Below are 17,958 nucleotides of genomic sequence, written 5' to 3'. Positions count from 1 at the left end.
TGCGTATTTTCGTTCTGTTTTGTATATTCTTGCTAAATAACGGTATTTCTCAGAAATTTTCGTACGCAGACTTCAACTGTCATATAAAAAAATATATATATATATATATCTCATGATCCACTGATCGGATCTTATAGTATGGGACCACCTCTGAGAGACTACCTTTCCGATGCAAAAAGAATTCTCGAAATCGGTTGGCATGGTCCAAAGTTATGCGGTAACATACATAAAAAAAAAAAAAATATTCCGACTAACTGATAACCTCCTCCTTTTTTGGAAGTCGGTTAAAAAGTAACTAAAGTTGCTTATTTTTTTTGATCATTTGATAATTTTTTACTGCAGGGTATTAGCATATGCATGTAAGAAATCGTGTTCGTTTACATGTGTATGTACATACATAGTCGATTCATACATATGTACATAACGAACGAATATATTTTAGGCTAATATAATAGCGGATCTTGTCAATTTGTACACCTTAGATTTTGTGTTAAGTTGAATTGATAAATCTGGTTTTGACTTATCTTTTGTCATTATATTGTATATTTAATAAGGTGGTATATAAGGAAACTGGAAGGTTTTTTAAGCATTAAATAACAAGAACTTGAAGAAGAACCACTTAACGCTGTGAAAATCATGAAGCTAGTAAGTTTACTTTTCGAAAGTGTTCAATATGCGTATCAGAAACTGCTTTTCAGACAAATTTCTAAGTGCTTACGTATATACCTATGTATGCAAGTAAACCAATGCTTGCAACTAAAAACGGAAAACTCGGTGAAAAATTCGCTTCATTCGCATTTCGATAAAACAAGTATTTTGTTATACATGTGTATGTAACTACATGTGTATAAACGGGTGATTAGTTAAAATTTTTTGTTTGAACCGCAAGCACAAGAACAGAATATTTCACTTAATTTCACTTTATCAACAGGTTATAATATTATGTTATGTTGTGTATTCTGCTGCGGATGTGAAACACGGATCAGACCGCAATCTAGAGTTATTTAAATATGACCCAAGTGACGTTTATACATTACCTGAAGATATTGATGAAGAAAAACCACCAGTTATTTTTACAGGGAATGTTATGAGGGCTCAAGTAGAGAAACTGCAAAATGTTAACGGAAACAAAAAGTTCAAATTAGAGTAAGTATTAAAAATATATCTACGATTTCCTTAAGTCTATATTAATTAATTATTGAACTTATCTTAATTTATTCTTGATATACAAAATGATAAAATGTGGGTTCCATATTTTTTGTTAGTCTACCACAGACTTTTTGTGTAACACAGTATGTCGTGATAAAAACGTAGCTGTATACTACCTATCGCTTCCTTTAACACAACACTTACGTATGTATGTACATTACGTATGTGTTTTGTATGTACATACTATGTGGTGTGCTCTAAGCTAGGGGTTCCCAAACTTTTTTCACCTCGGCACCCTTGTTGTGCTAAAAAAATTTCGCGGCACCCCTACTCTTCAAATGTCTACGAAAACAAGAAAACACAATGCAAACTTTATGCTCCTTTAGCTTTAATGTGAGGACTGAAATTGTTTTGATGTTTTCATTATTTCCTTTAAGTTTATTGGGAGCTTTGACAATTCTACCCTGAAATCATTTGACGCTGAAAGCTTGCTGGTGTATTTGTTTTTAACCGACTTCATGTATGTTACCGCATAACTTTGGACCACGTTAACCGACTACTATAATTCTTTTTTAAAGGAAAGCTGTTACCTGACAGGTGGCCTAATTTGGTTTAAATCCGATCATTGGATCATGAATAGATTAACGATAATCTTAAATTCTTAGAAGGGAATTGAAATCGGTTTTGTTTTTCTTTTTGCTTAAAAATGACTTGTTTATGTAAGCATTTGTTGAAAATGCAGTCTCACATAGAAATGTAAAAGTAAGGCCCCTATTATGAGTTGCATCTGATCTTCGACTGTGGTCGAAAGTGCTGATCGAACGAATTTTCATTGGGTATTATCAGAGAACGTATATGATCGTATGTTAATTTGTCCAAATTAAAATGAAATAAAAAAGAAACGAGTTTATAAAAACGAGGTAAAAATGAGTACAACGGAGTTCTGGTTCAACGATTCCTCAGAGGATGAGAGTTTGGTAAACTGGCCAGGAGTAGAAAATGTTTAAGTGGGTTTAACTGTAGTCACATACAAAAGTAAAAGTAAGGCCCCTATAATGAGTTGCATTTGATATTCGACTGTGGTCGGAAGTGCTGATCGAACGAATTTTCATTTGGTATTATCAGAGAACGTACATACATGAACGTAAATGATCGTATGTAAATTTGTGCAAATTAAAATGAAATAAAAAAGAAACGAGTTTATAAAACCGTGGTAAAAATGAGTACAACAGAGTTCTGGTTCAACGATTCGTCAAAGGATGAGAGCTTGGTAAACTGGCCAGGAGTAGAAAATGTTTAAGAGGGTTTAAGTGTAGTCTGTCGAATATATTTTGACATAAAATATATTTAGGGAATTTGTCTACAGATTTATTAAAAACTTCCCACTGTCTAAAGAGGCGTTTGTGAGCCGAATCTATTTAAAATATTTTAAAACTATCAACAGCATACGATTTTGTTCTCAGAGATCGTGCGAACTGAAGCCATCCTCAGAGTCATTGTTTGGAAATTATTCGACAATGTTTTTTTTCCAAACCTTCCAAGTTAACGCTGGTAATGCGCGTTAACGCTATGAATATAATTTTGACAGCCAATTTCACGAAAGCAATTTAAGTGAAAAATGATTTTACTTTTTTGAATTTTATATGGAAACTGCTACTGAAACCGGCTGCTATCAAACTTCTTAGCGTTAACTTCGAAGTTACATACGTCTTTCTGATTACTTTGTTTAAAAAACCAGAGATGCATTTTAATTTCGCAGGCCTCTGTTATCTTCGCAGCGTCATCCATTTCGGGTTTTAAATTTAGTGGCGGCATCTTCCTAGTCGCCAGGGAATACCGAGGGATCATACAGTGACTTCTCGTGGCGTTTTCTGCCTCTTGCTTCATCCTAGACATCGCTCCTTTCGTTTTTCCAACCGCAAATATCCGCACACTTGCTCCATTTCAAACCATTGTTTTGTACAAGTTTGTCGATAGCTTTAAAAATTTCGTCGGTAGTAGTACTTCGCTCATCAAAAGTTCTTCTTCGATTTGCATTGCGAATGGGTACCGCACTAACACGAGATATACACCAAATCGTGTTGATTCGCTCTTTGACAGTGTGTTTGTGGAGTTCCAAAGAATAAGTATTATATAAACGTGCGCGAAACTGCTGCGCTTGTTACGAGAACTGCCCAGCCAGCAAAAAATCGGAACATTAATCCGAAAACGGGAAGAAAAGTGGATCAAACGCGGATTAGGTCTACAAAAGTACCGAAAGTGGTTGCGTAAAGTGTACGTTTTCAGCTATTTTTCTGATTAAATTTTACGTTGACAAAACGTACTGCGGAACTATGCTAAAGAGCGAAATATCCCTTTGTTGCAAGCTATTTGTGTTGTGTATGGAGTATGACGATCAAACCGCTTGCGTTGTGTATGGAAAGTCTAAGGAATTTGCCCGCACCACTAGTATACTCTAGCCACTAGCGGCACCCAAGGCTTACGCTCGCGCGTCACCCACTTTGGGAAGGCCTGCTCTAGGCCATCTTAATTGTATTATCAACTGAAATCTATTACTAACTCGGTTGAGTGGAATACATACATATATATATATAAGGCAGTTTTTCATTTTCACTACAGACTAGTACACATGAAGTATTTTACATTTTTTTTAAACACCTCAATTTAGGGAAGGAGGTTGGGGCAAATTAAATCCACAGGGCACCCACGAAAAATCTTGGTCCGGTACCAAAAAAATTTTTTTATTTTTAAACGAATTTCCTACACTGAAAATAAAATCTGCGTGAATATAACGGAAACTTGCGTACATCTTACAAAATTTTTCGTCATTTTGATCCACGAAAGTTTTCGTTAATTGTACGAAACCCTTTTCGTACAATCTACGAAAATATGAGAAATAAGATCTTTAGTATATTTTACGAATGCGTTCGTACTATTTACTAAACAATTTCGTACTATTTTTTTTGGTTTTTTTCACGAATCTGCGGTTGTTGCTTTCATTCGTCACACTGTAAAACAATAGTACGAGTTATAACACAACAATTTTATTCTATTTTTATCGCCAATTTTAAGCGTTTTTGTGTTATGGTGAATTCGTGTTGCCAAATAAAAAACACTGTTGGTACTCATTTACACTGGAGTGCAATTCATACAGTTTAAAATTAAATAAATATTCATTGTTTTAAATTTGTGTTCCGATTGGTGTAGTGGTTAGCAGTGTGCGCTACCATTCCTCATGGCATGGGTTCGAGTCCAGTTTCCGACCAACATCAAAAAAACAAACACTATAATCCAATAGTAAATTGCAAGAAGCAATGAGGTTATCAAGGACCTCATTTCTGGTTCCGAATAAGAAGACGAAATAAGGCTCAATCTAAAAAAAAAAGAATTTATTTTAATGAAAGAAAATAAATAAGAATGAGCTTTAGTCTTACCAAACGAAAACAATCAGGCAATTTGTATTGCGGTCAGACATCAAATATTTGTTTTGGATTATTTATTTTCGGTGTCTTGAATGCTGTTCATACATGTTGCAGCGCACGCACGCCAGTGTTTGATTTTTTTTCTGATAAGCTATTGCATGGAGATCATGAGTTAACGCTCTATGTGCAACAATAAAACAACAACAATAAAAAGCAACAGAACAAAAGCAAAGAAACAAAACTTAAAATCCATTCATTCACCTTTGCCAGCTAGCAATCACAGGTAGCAATGTTTACGATTCATCGATAGCTCGACGAATGACTACAAAAATCAAATCACAAATTAATATTCAATTTTTTACTGTATTTTTTATTCAGCAGACTCCTTTATAAAACGTTTAAATTTATATTCTACTAGCCGGCCACAGATGCGCGTGGCTTCCCCACGCGCTGAATGTATGTACGTATTTGGAGAAAGAAATCATATGTCATCATGTACTTCGTTTATTATATACACCAAAAATCTTGTGTAAATCCGTTCAGTAGCGTGGTTAAGAAATCTCGCCTTTCCTTTATACCAGAGGCGGGCACTTTTTGATTTTCCAAACACATGTAATTGGGCTTCAAAATGCTGCTTGCTGCGACGTCGACACATGTATACTATCATCGTCTTCGTGCGTCTTACGATAATTGACGATTGACTGATGCTTCGCTGCTATTTCGGCAAAGCAAATCAAATCAGTTGCTGTTGAGAGTGTTCGGACGAAAAGTTTTATTAGTGGTAAATAAGCATGAAAAATTGTGGTACATTCCAAATTAATGTGGTAGATTCAAATAAATAAATTTATAAATATGTTATATGCACCTATGGTCAGCTGATTAAGTTAAGTGGCATTTTGGCCAATTTGGCTATTTATACTTTTTGTTTATTTAATGTTTATCTTTTTTTTGCTGGCGGTGCTAGGCATTTTCTTCCATATAAAAGAAATTGCCAATCATTAAAAATCAACGCGATTTTTTAGCGCTTGATATTTGAACTTTGAGCTACTAAATTCTAATAGGCTATAAAACGGCATACCTAAAACTTTTCTAGAAATTCTAAATAAAAAGCCAAATCGACGGAATAAGATGCTTTTTTTAGAAATGATCTATCGTTTTCTGATAGAGAATCATTTTCTGATAGACATTGATATTTTTCGAGTTGATGTATATTACTTTCACCAAATTTAATAAAAAACGCTGCTTTAAATTCTAGCAGCTTCAGTGCTCGATCACACTCTTTCACCTTTTCAAAATGACTATGACATTGCGACTCATACCGCGATAGCAGATCACGCATTGCGCACACCCATCCATGTTTTCTATGCAAAAAAATGTATTTCCCATTCCTCTCGAAACATTTTATGTGTGTATTATTCGAATAGTTGTGCAGTGAAGTCTCAGCAGCAACTGATTTGATTTGCTTTGCCGAAGTGCTAGCAAAGCATCAGTCAATCGTCAATTATCGTCAAGCCTGTTTTTCATTAGGTCATATTTGACGCCAAATGTTGTCAAAATAATGAAAACGGGTTGTTATCTGGTGTAATTTGCGTTTGTTGTTATATATCACCACGCACGGTCATATAAAATGACATCCAATTGAAAACGGCCCTCGTATTTGCCAACATGTTGGCAATTTTGATTTCGTTTGGCATGCGAACAGCTGATTGTAGCTACAATACGGACCGTTTAGCTAAAAAACAACCAAAAATGCAGATCGATAGAACTTTTCACGCTGATTTCAACCATACCCAAGTTATTTGGGGCAAATAAAAGACTTAGAAAATATAATAGGTTAAACTTCAACTTTCCTATTTCTTATATGTTAAATATCTCGGAAACGACTTGACCGATTAGAAAAGAATTGAATCCAATTGAAAGATTATTTTAATGGCTTTTTACGACGTATTTTCTATAACCATTTTTTAAAACAAATTTTTGGTAAACGATATTTAGAGAAAATATATATACTATTTCGATTTTTTGCACTACTTTCGTTAAATTTTGCCCTATAACAAACCTTTCTATATAAGGTAATAACTTTTACTTTCTAAATAATATAAATTTCTGTAGCATTAACTATGCAATTTTTTTCAAAAAAGGTATTTTAAGGAAAAAATTAAATTTTTTTGTTTTTTTGCATTTCTGACTCCAAAATATAAAAAATTATGTACATCAACCGAAAGATAAACTAATCATCTTTATTTTGATGTTTATAGTTGTTTAATCGGTTATGTAGTTCATAAGATATTCATATTTCAAAATATCGAAAAATTTAACTTAACCTACTATATCTTCGTAATTTTTTACTTGCGCCAAATAATTTTGATAAGGTTAAAATCAGCATGAAGAGTTCTATCCAATTACATTTTTGGTTTGCCTATAGCTAAATGGTCGGTATTCTACACTTTTTGTAAAAATTTAACATCACATTTGACATCAGTAATGAAAACGGAATGTCAATGATCTGACACCGAAATTTTACGACGGTCTTTGACATGCACTGCGGTATCGACATTTGGCCAGTTTTTAAAATGTAATGAAAACGCATTTGACATCAAATGAACAGCTGTCAGATGAAGGCAGTTTTTGATGTCACTGATTTTGATGTCACTGATTTTGACCTAATGAAAACCAGCCTTAAGACGCACGAATACGATCATATCATACATGTGTCGACGTCGCAGCAGCAATGTTGTGTTTTGTTGTAGAAAATGCCCTTTAATTAATGCGAAAATGAACAAATTAAAAAAAAAGTTTCAAGATCTGAAAGTTTTTTAGCCGACGGTGGTAGAAGTAGTAGAAATGTAAAGTGTTATCTATTCCACAAATGTGGTAAAGTCCGAGCACTGGCTGTTGAGCAAAACTTCGCTGCTTCGCACACAAGCGCATGTGTGTGATAGTGTGAGTGCCCACCTCTGCTTTACACTATGTATAGAAGATAGTAATTTTAAATAAGTGGTAACCCTACTCACAAAACTTATAGTTTTTAAACAGGTGGCAACTCTACTCAGAAAAATAATACATTATTACTGTTAAATGTACACAAGAAAGTGTGGCAACACTTATATATTTTTCGTTTTTCGAACTCAATACTTTTCTACTTATGTATGTAAATATGGTAACACTATTTATACTTTGAATTCATTCACTAATAAACTGTCAAGATATCAACATCGATTGGTCGGCTTCTCATTCTTTTGGATATCGTTTAACAGGTTATGGGCCCAGGCCAGCGCTTGGTTGGGCAGTAACTTCGCGAAAAAAGAAGAGTTACAAGTAGTGCCGCGAAACAAACTAAAATCATTCTTTTTTGTTTGTCGCGAATGCAAATATGTGCGAGAAAATGAACTTTAACATAGAAAAGCTCGACGCGAACAATTATGACACTTGGTGTCTGCAAATGCGCAGTGTGCTCGTTCACCAAGATTTGTGGCCGGTGGTATCGGAAGAATTGAAAGAAACTGCCGAAAATGCGGCAGAATGGTTATTGAAAAATAATAAGGCGATCGCAACTATAATGCTGTGTGTAAAGGCAACGAGCCTGAACCATATAAAAAAATGTACCACGGCGTCACAAGTGTGGAAGGTGATCAAAGATTTAAACAAAAGTAGTGGCGCAGTGAGAAAAGTCTCATTGTTTAAGAGGCTGTTAGGTCTACGTTTGGCAGAGGGCGATGATGTCCGCGAACACATGGACAATTTTTCAAAAATTGTAGACGAGTTGGCAGAAGTGGCCATTGAACTACAAGAGGAGCTGTTGGTGATCATGCTGTTGGCGAGCTTACCTGGAAGCTACGAAAATCTTGTGGTGGCATTAGAAGCAAGAGATAACCTACCGAAATTGGATGCATTGAAGATTAAAATAACGGAAGAAGGCGAGCGTCGTAAAGACAACTGTAACAACGCCATCCATAACGGTTTCGAAAATGCGCAAGCATATGCGGTACGAGGTAATTCGAATAAGAACTACGAAAAGAGCAACTCAAATAGTAGCGGTCGTTTAGAAGGGGAAAGAACAAGTACAGCAAACGAAAACGGTAGAAATAGGGGAAAGATAAACTTCAAGTGCTTTAACTATGGAAAGAAAGGGCACTATGCAGCACAGTGCAAAGAAGAGAGAACAAAGCAGAAGTCTTTGGCAGTTTTTGCGGTAGCAGAAGGGCAACAGTGCAGTTGTGTATTGACAAAAACTTATTCGTCAGAATGAACGCACATAGTGAAAAAATTGAGCTAGCGGGGAAATATCATGTTGAAGCGAAGGGTATTGGCGATGTTGTGGTTAAAGTGGAAAAGTGGAACTTTAAATTAACGAACTGTCTGTACGTACCAGATTTGCACATGAATTTTATTTCAATTCCGAAGATTGATGAAAAAGGTTTTCACGCAACATTTGATAATGGTTGTGTAGTGGGGAAAGACAAGGATGACAATTATATTGTTTTTAAAGCTTTTAAAGAAAATAATTTGTACGTTATTAAAGAGAATATACAGATATGGGCATATTAATTTTCAGAGCCTAAGCGAACTTTCAAATAAAAAACTTGTGAGTGGAATTGATCCAATAACAAATGGTAATGATATTGTTTGTGTACCCTTCATGAAGACCGAGATATGTTCTCAACCTTTCGCTGCTTCAGAAAATCGTGCTAAGAATATTTTAGATTTGGTACACTCGGATGTATGTGGTCCGTTCAATACGCAATCACACGGTGGTTCACGATATCTTCTGACATTTATAGATGACAAATCGAGATCAGTGTTTGTTTATTTTTTGCGATCCAAACATCAAGTATTTGAAAAATTTAAATTGTTTAAAGCAATGGTCGAGTTACAGACAGGTAACAAAATAAAGACATTACGCACAGATAATGGTCGTGAATATGTTAATAAGATTTTTAAGAGTTTTTTGGAAGAATGTGGCATTAAGCATCAGCTCCCTGTGCCATATACACCACAGCAAAATGGTGTAGCCGAGCGCGCCAACAGAACTCTTGTAGAAATGGCCCGGTGTTTGTTAGTACATTCGGGGCTAAGTGAAGGCTATTGGGCTGAAGCAAAATAAATTGTGCGGCGTATATTCGGAATCGATCGCCATCAAAAGCGCTTGATGGTGTTGCCCCAAACGAATTATGGATGGGAAGAAAGCCTGTGGTGAAGCATTTTAAAGTATTTGGTTGTCTTGCGATAGCCTTGGAGAAATCGCAGCATAATAAGTTCAAGCAACGGGGCAACGAGTACGTCATGGTAGGCTATGACATCGATTCGAAAGCATATCGACTTTTTGATACACAAAAGCGCAAAGTAGTTATAAAACGCGATATCAAGTTCGATGAATCCATTATGATGGGTACAAATAAAGACAACGATTTTTCACCCATGGAGATAGCAAGTTTTTCAATTAATTCAGACGATTCAAATTCAAACGTACCTGAAATCGAAGTGCAGTCCGATTATGAAGATGCCGTAGAGACAGTAGATCAGAGTGCTGAGAAAAGTAGTTCAACCGGTGAAGAGATAAGCAGCGGTACTGAATGTCAACATATTCGACGTGGTAGGCCACAAGTAATAAAAACTGGTTTACCTGGCAGACCAAGAAAACAACAAAATGCAGTAAATTTGGAATGTGATCTAAACGTCAAAGTGCCGGTATCAGGTAAAGAAGCTATGTGCAGCAAGCAGTCGCGTGAATCGTGGATCGCTATGCAGGAGGAGTACAACGCATTAGTACACAACGAGACATGGGAGCAAGCAAAGCTACCGAAGGGCCAAAAGGCAATCGGATGTAAGTGGGTGTTTGCAGTGAAGACGAATGCTAATGGTGAAATCGAGCGGTACAAAGCAAGATTAGTGGGAAAGGGTTGCAGCCAAACGTACGTGGTTGACTTCAGCGAAATTTTCTCACCTGTTGTGAGATATGCTACAATAAGGATGGTGTTGGCTATAGCGGCAGAATACGAGTTGTACGTTCATCAGCTTGACGTATCAACGGCGTACGTGAACGGCAAGCTCGAAGATGACATCTACATGAGCCAACCTGAGATGTTTGAGCAAGACAACGGCTGTGTCTTAAAGCTAAAAAATCATTGTATGGCCTTAAGCAGACAGGCAGAGTTTGGAACTCAAGATTTGACGAGGTACTGAAAGACATTGGGTTTTCTCCATGCGGCAGCGAGCCATGCTTGTACACCAAAAACCAAACATTATTGCAGTTTACGTAGATGATCTGATGATTGCGTTCTCAGATCTTGGTGAGTTAAACCAGATAAAACAACAAATTTCTAGTATTTTTCAGATAGTTGACAAGGGTCCTATAAATAAATTCTTGGGCATGGAGGTCAAGCGAGAAGGTCCAGTCGGGGCGATATCAATTTGCTAGAAACAGCAAATTCTGCAGCTTCTACACAAGTTTGGCATGGATGTTTGTCGTCCAGTGTATACACCAATTGAAGAAGATTGTCGAAAGGTTGAAGCGGTCGAGTACCAATCACTGATAGGTTCACTAACTTTTATTGCGGTGAACACGACACCAGACATATTGCATTCTGTGTGCAGACTGGCGCCCACACTCTGAACATCTGGCGGCAGCGAAACACATCTTGAGGTACCTTAAAGCGACAGTTAATTTGAAAATTCGATACAGAAAAACTGGCGAGAGGATGATGGGATATGTCGATGCAGATTGGGGCGGTGACGCTACTGACCGAAAATCATATATAGGATATGCATTCTTTTTTGGTGGCAGCGCTTTCAGCTGGGAGTCTAAGAAACAAACTACAGTGGCATTAAGCAGCACGGAAGCCGAATATATGGCGCTTTCGGCAGCAGCAAAATAAGCGGTTTATTTACGAAAATTGTGGGCAGAGATAAAAATGTTTGATAAGGGTGGCTCGATAATGATCAACGGTGATAATACGAGTGCGATGAGCTTAGTAAAAAATCCCGTTTATCATGCTCGGAGCAAGCACATAGACATTAAATTCCATCATATACGAGAGGTTTACAATACCAAAGAAATTTAACTAAATTATTTTCCAAGTAATGCTATGGTAGCTGATGTATTAACCTAGAATTTGAAAAAAATACGTCATTGTAAATTCACTGAGGAACTTGGCTTAAAAGACTAGAGTTAAAAAAAAAATTTCTTGCAATGTATAAATATATAAATGTTGAGGAGGAGTGTTAAATGTACACAAGAAAGTGTGGCAACACTTATATATTTTTCGTTTTTCGAACTTAATACTTTTCTACTTATGTATGTAAATATGGTAACACTATTTATACTTTGAATTCATTCGCTAATAAACTGTCAAGATACCAACATCGATTGGTCGGCTTGTCATTCTTTTGGATATCGTTTAACAATTGCACATCCAGAGGCTAAGTCTTTTCGTTTGACAGTGACGGTACAGAACTGATGCATACGCTTATTATGATGAATATGCAAATTTTTTTAACAGGTGGCAATGGCAACCCTATTTAAAAAATAGTTCGTGCTTTTCTAGATGCCAATCCCTTTCAATTGACACGTCATCTTTTGTAATCCAACGAACGGTGGGGATCTTATAGTTTTTTAGAGAGGTGGCAGCCCTATTAAAATTCTAAGTAAAAAAAGATCCCTCTCCTGTCGATACAGAGTATATTAGAGAAAATATCGTTAAAATCCGTTCAGTAGTTTTCAAGATTACCGCGTACAAAAAATCTCGACTTTCCTTTATACTATGTATCGAAGTCTCACAGCAGCCAACAGGTAATTCCGCAATGACACGCGGTACATAAAACTATGATGAAATATTAAACTGCCGTCAAAATATTCATATATTGTACGAATTTAAAAAACATGTTCCTGGGTCAGTATTTCTGAAACGGGCCTCTTCAACTATGTGATATTTTATTTTCAATCAGCAGTGGTATTTTTTATAGATATTGACAATACAAGCAAATGTCTAACTTTGATTTCACAAAAAAAAAAATATTTTTTCTTATATATCGACAAGTGTTGTTTTTTGTAATTTTTGCTTCAAAATTCAATTACAGACGATCTAATTGACCGATTTTGTCAATTCAACCGTCAATTTTAAACTGTTCAAGAATGTAGGTTTTATTTATTTAAAAATAATTTTTAAGCGTAAATGTTTAAAAACTCGTTGGTCAAAATATAAAAATAATAGTCTTCTCCACCACTTTTTCACATAGAATAAACCGTATATGCAAAATTTTACTCTCTAAAATATTCTGTTGAGAAAAGAAATGGATCGCAAGGTGGAAAACCATTATTTTTACTTGAAGGCGTCTGCAACCAGCGCGCCCGCACCGGTTTATTTGTAGGGGTAGATTTTATGAAAAAAATTAAAATTTTTCAATTCATTTATTGAACAAATATCTATAATATTCAGAAAACAAAGGAACTCATTTGTTGTATTTTAAGATAAAATAAACATACCCACACACAGTTTCACGCAATTTCTTTTATACAGAGTATGTTCGATTTTTTTTTTTTGTATGGGAGAAAATAATGTCCGCAAAAAATGCCAAAAATCAACGCGATTTTTTAGCAAATTTAAACTTCAACTTTGTTATAGTACATACTAAAATTGAATGGGGTATAAAACTGCACTTGTAGAATTTTTCGAAAAATCTTAATAGAAAGTGGCAAACTAGTATACAAATTTATTGAATTTTTCCCTAGTTTTGCACAAAGTATAGAGATTTTATTTTTAGATTTTTTTTGTGTAGTATTAACTATATTTTTATAAAGAATCATCGAAAAAATTAGAATGAAAACCATTGCATTTATTACGAATAGTTGCAAATTGCCAATTTATTGAATTTTTCTGGGTTTTGCACAAATTTTAGCGGTTTTACTTTTATGCCTTTTGGTGTAGTATATATTTTTATAAAAAGTTATCGAAAAGAAATTAGGATGAAAAACTTTGCATATATTGCGAAAAATTTTCTGCGACAATACGTTTGTTCGTCACTGTATGTGGAATATGTATATTTATTTTATCTTTAAATACAACAAATGAGTTCCTTTGTTTCCTGAATATTATAGATATTTATTTAAATTTTTTTCATGCTTATTATTGACTCTGTCATATGAAAACAAATAAACCGGTGCGGGCGCGCTGGTTGCAGACGCTCTTGACAAAGTAAGTCCGGACGCGCTCGTTGCATTGCGCGAGAGCCTTCAAGTAAAAATAATGGTTTTCCACCTTGCAATCCATTTCTTTTCTCAACAGAGTATTTTGGAGAGTAAAATTTTGCATCTACGGTTTTTATCCTGTGTGAAAAAGTGACGGAAAGACTATGAGTTTTATATTTTGACCAACAGTTTTATAAACATTTTCCCTTAAAAATAATTTTTAAATAAATAAGACCTATGTTCTTGAAGAGTTTTTAATAACAATGAAAATGACGGTTGAATTGTCTAAATCGGTCAATTACATCGTCTGTAATTGAATTTTGAAGTAAAAAGGACAAAAAACAACACTTGTCGATTTATAAGAAAAACTAGATCGCCGTCACCCGCTTCGCTGACTGTAAGAAATTTTTGCGTGCTACATTGAATAAAATTTATTTCAAGAAAACTCAATTCAGAAACAGGTTTAAAGTTTCTTTAACCATCTTCAAAATATTTTCAAACTAAAACTTTCTTAAACTTCTCACTTGTCATACTTTTTCAACTCAATTGAAATTTTAAACAGATTTTAAATGTAGTTTTGAAATTAAGCCCTTTAAAATCATTTTAATTGATTCCCTTATTGTAATAATTCATTTAAATTATTGAATAGTTTGAATTTAACCTTTTAAACAGTTGGCAACCTTTTTAAACCTCTTTCGTCTAACACTCATTTTGTGATACATATTCAAAACCACTTCGATTCATACCAATCTATACCAATATATATTTTGAAACCGGTTTTTGTGTGTTCGCAAAGCTCGAGAACGGCCGAGCCGATTTTTTTGACGTCCCAAGGATTATTATAGGCTAAAAAAATGATCGATATATAGAGGGGGCGTGGAACCTCCCATAAAACCCGAAATTTTCATTCCGAATATCTCCGGAAATGTTCATGGTAGAGTAGTGGAACTTGGTGTGGAGTTCATATATATCATTCTTATAGTCATTGAGAAAAACGGAGTATTTCAAAAGAGGGCGTGGCGCCGTACAAACATATATATAATTCATCTGAAGGTATGTTTGTGAGTGAAATCCTCCTAAATGCCGGACGGATTTTAATGAAATTTTTTGTGTTTTTGAGTTACTCTCTGGATAGTGTAGATTCACAAATTCACCCGCCAGTTGGCACTGAAGTTAAGCTATTACTAAAAATCTTATTGATGATCCACTTTGGGTAATATTCAAAATATGTATTGGTAACGGTAATGCCAATAATATTGCAAATAATAAAATTATAGTTTAAAAAACTATAACCTCCCTATTATAATTGCCGTTCGTACTGTCATCAGATATGTAGCTTAAGAATAGAAATCGCTGCATCTTTTAGGCGCATCAATATTACATAGTTACATCCCGAGTTAATAAAAGGAAGGTAATAAAAAGAGCTGCCACGTGGCGCTGGAGTCATTACGAATAATCGCCATGTTAGAAAAGGTGCCGTGAATGTCAGAATGAATAAACCTGTTGCACCATTGAGTATATCGAATTTTTATGTGTTACGATTGGTCCAATGTATGTCACTTTGCCAGTATTGTTATGCCTTGAAGCTTCATTCGGAGACACCAGGGTTTAATTGTGCAGGGGTAAACCTCAAATCACCACCGATAAATCAACCGCCAAAACCATCGCGCGCCTTTTACTGCAATAAATTCAAGTAAAACAAATTTATTTTTACTTAAATTGCTTTCGTGAAACTTACTTTAAGGTATTTCGTTTGAAATAAGTCTATGTATATTGGATTTCTGTAGAACAATTATACGCATCCATTTTGAAATTGCCACCAACTAACTATAAAGTTTCTCGGACAGATTTACTATAGAACGGATCATTGTTGCCGCCAAGGAGTGAAGAGGAAATATTCTTCAAATTTAGTTCGTTGTGAGATTAACCGTTCTATGAAATGTTACACAATTAGAGAATTTCAAGAACTTCATCACGGATATAACGCTTTCGCTAGGTTATTTAAGGCGGAAAACGACCACCAAACCATAATCTTAGCCGATGAGCGTGCCAATGGAAATCGTATACGTGAATTGTTAGTGAAAATGTCGGACCAAAAAGTTTCAATAAAAAAAATTATTTTGTGTGGGACGAAGTTCGCCGGATCTGCCGGTATTACAATATTTCATTTAAACTATTTAAGTTGAATTTTTAAAAAGGTGGCAACCCTTGTGAAAGACTTCAATATTATTCAAAACCGAAATAGCTATCACTTCTACCATTTTTTCACATTATTGTTGCTTTTCCACAATAAGTTTTTCATTAAAAAGGCCTCAAGCTCATTAAAAATTTTTGAATATTATAATTCAAAACTTTAAAACTAAAGGTTCCTTAACAATATTTTGTTTGACAACCATATTTTAATTCTTCAGATGGCTTGCGTATAATTAATTTAAATTTCACTTTTCAATCAGGTGGCAACCCTTTTCAAAATATATTAACCTACAGCTTTTTAAAGCCTCTTGACATTCATTTTTTTAATATAATTTTCAAATAAATAACTTCCTTAATTGAAGTTGAATTAGATTTTTTTAAAAGGTGGCAGCCCTCATCCCTTAGTAGAGAGGAGTTGCCACGCCCCCTTGTCTAATCTACGGTTGCCAGACGTACTGATTTTATCAGTACAGTACTGATTTTTCAACTCTTGTACTGATTTTATTCATTTCTTCAATCTGTACGCTAATGTCCTGATTTTTCAAAATTTGTACTGATTTGTACTGGATTTTCTATTCAAACAAAATACTTTAGTATTTTCTTAAGGTTTTTACATAACGTTGGAACTTCCTTAAACTGTACTGTAAAAAATAAGAAGAATATAATTTAATTATAGTTGACATGTTTTAGATAATGTTTGATTTGCCCAAGAAATCAATACAACAAAAAGATTAATCGTTTTATGGGCATATCGCCGGGTCGTTACGTACCAGTTGCGATAATATGATGGAGCTTAAATTATTTAAAAAGAAGGCTTACATTTTTGTCGAGTGTTGCTAGTTATCTCGAAAATAACTTTCAGTTTAATAACAATAGATTTCAATATTCGAATGGCTTTTGCCTATAACTTATAATTCCTTTTTCTCAATTTACTGACTCTGTAAAAGAGCTTTGCATACAAGACATAGTCAGATACTCTTTTTAGCGATTTCTTAGTCTTTCACAGTTTTTGCGTAGTTGAAAAATTATTTAAGCCATGAGGAAATATAGATGAACTCCTTAAAAATTGGTTCTTTTTTACAGTATGAGAGGATCTTAAGAATAAAGTTTGTTTCCTGGCGCAAAGAGAGAAACCGGCTTCTAATTAAAATTTTAGAAAGTGAACTTCAAATTAAAGGTAATTTTAAAATGAAATGTATAGAATTCTTTGACTATTTAAACACTGAAAATGGGAATAATCTCATTATTGCTATTCAAAAATGTCATAAATATAAAATAATTTATTGGCTCCTGTGTACGATGATGTGTACACTCATGTTAAAATGAATAACATTTTTATATTTTAAGAACTAATAGTGAACCCATATGGCGTTTTTGTTTAAAATATTTTTTTTATAAAAAAAGGTATTTTTTTCCTTTTAAATGTTTTTTCTCAGATTTATATATACGAAGTATACAAGAAAGAAGAAAGCGGGTTTAATCACGTTTACGACGATATAAATTTTTTTAAAATCAGTTTAAACTTGTTTGAAATATAAGGTTTTTAATTTTTCGAACCTTTAACCCCTTTATAGCACCTATAACATAGAAAAAGTTATATATCGTTTAAATAAGAGAACAAGGCGTACAACGACTATGTTTTTACTTTTTTTAGTAGTTTACATACAGTATTTAAAAATAATTTTTTACCAAAAGTCCAATTTCGAACTTCGAAGGCACATATCACGATTTCGGAGGCTAACTTCGAAAAACGGAGAAATTACTTTTTTACCTATGACTCAATCTCTTAAAAAAAAATTGGTTTGGTCCAATACCCAGAAAAAAAGTTGATTTTGCCGTACAGTGTTATTGCTATTCAGAATGTCACAAATATAAAATAATTTATTGGCTCCTGTGTATACTCATGTTAAAATGAATAACACTTTTATTTTGTATGAACTATATTTTATTTATTACCAAAATATATAAATTATTTTCTGTTACTTACATTCATAATTTTGCTTTGAATAA

The 17,958-nt window shown here is 34.3% G+C and overlaps 1 long non-coding RNA gene across 1 annotated transcript; it reads right to left on the bottom strand.

Moving 5' to 3' along the window:
• Positions 1 to 4,129: 4,129 nt before the first annotated feature.
• On the bottom strand, positions 4,130 to 5,218 carry LOC118734244. Its single transcript, XR_004992361.1, has 3 exons — positions 4,833 to 5,218; positions 4,584 to 4,751; positions 4,130 to 4,522 (listed from the first exon to the last, which is right to left on the bottom strand). It is a non-coding gene; the product is annotated as an uncharacterized LOC118734244 (long non-coding RNA).
• Between the last annotated feature and the right edge of the window lie 12,740 nt (positions 5,219 to 17,958).

The sequence above is a fragment of the Rhagoletis pomonella genome, unplaced genomic scaffold (assembly GCF_013731165.1).
Source record: "Rhagoletis pomonella isolate Grant_MI unplaced genomic scaffold, Rhpom_1.0 Rhpom_scaffold_00002, whole genome shotgun sequence".
NCBI classification, from domain to species: Eukaryota; Metazoa; Arthropoda; class Insecta; order Diptera; family Tephritidae; genus Rhagoletis; species Rhagoletis pomonella.
Note: the sequence above shows the minus strand (reverse complement) of the source record. Positions and strands in the feature narration are given on the sequence as shown.